General features: G+C 30.7%; 1 protein-coding gene across 2 annotated transcripts in view; it reads left to right on the forward strand.

Annotated features, from left to right (window-relative positions):
* The window catches only part of LOC106878690 (uncharacterized), a 39,452-nt gene that overhangs the window by 5,186 nt on the left and 33,745 nt on the right, over positions 1 to 521 (forward strand). The gene's annotated exons all lie outside the window — the stretch shown is intronic.

Raw genomic sequence — 521 nt, forward strand, 5'->3', positions numbered from 1 at the left:
TTTCAAACGTAAATAAAGAGTTAGTGTTAAAAATAAGCATTATTTTCTATCTTAAACTTTCTTTTGTTTCATTTGAAACCTAAAAATTTATTTTATGGTTTATTATTGTTTATATTTCAAATTTCTTATATATATATATATATATATATTTGGGCAGCAAAATCTCATAAGTACTTAGGCCTTCTGTAGATCTTAATCCGGCGCTGATCACCTTGTGGTACATTGGATGCTTTGGTAGGGTTCACTTTGTTTGCAAGAATCCAATTCACGAGTCCGGTATGAGGTTATGTTGCTTCATCCCTACCACCACTCTCGTAGGCATCCTAGACAATCAGGATTACCATCTTCCAATGGTACTAAAATATGAGAAAATAGAGCTACTTACTCATTGATTGAAAATGTGATGTTTATGTTAAAAGTAATATGAAGTAATGTTTGAATAATTACCAAAACTATTGATGACGTGAAGAAAGTGTTATGCTTTCAAAATGAAACTGAATGAAAGTTTGCAGACTCTTTAA

Source organism: Octopus bimaculoides, chromosome 9 (assembly GCF_001194135.2).
Source record: "Octopus bimaculoides isolate UCB-OBI-ISO-001 chromosome 9, ASM119413v2, whole genome shotgun sequence".
In the NCBI taxonomy this organism is placed as follows: Eukaryota; Metazoa; Mollusca; class Cephalopoda; order Octopoda; family Octopodidae; genus Octopus; species Octopus bimaculoides.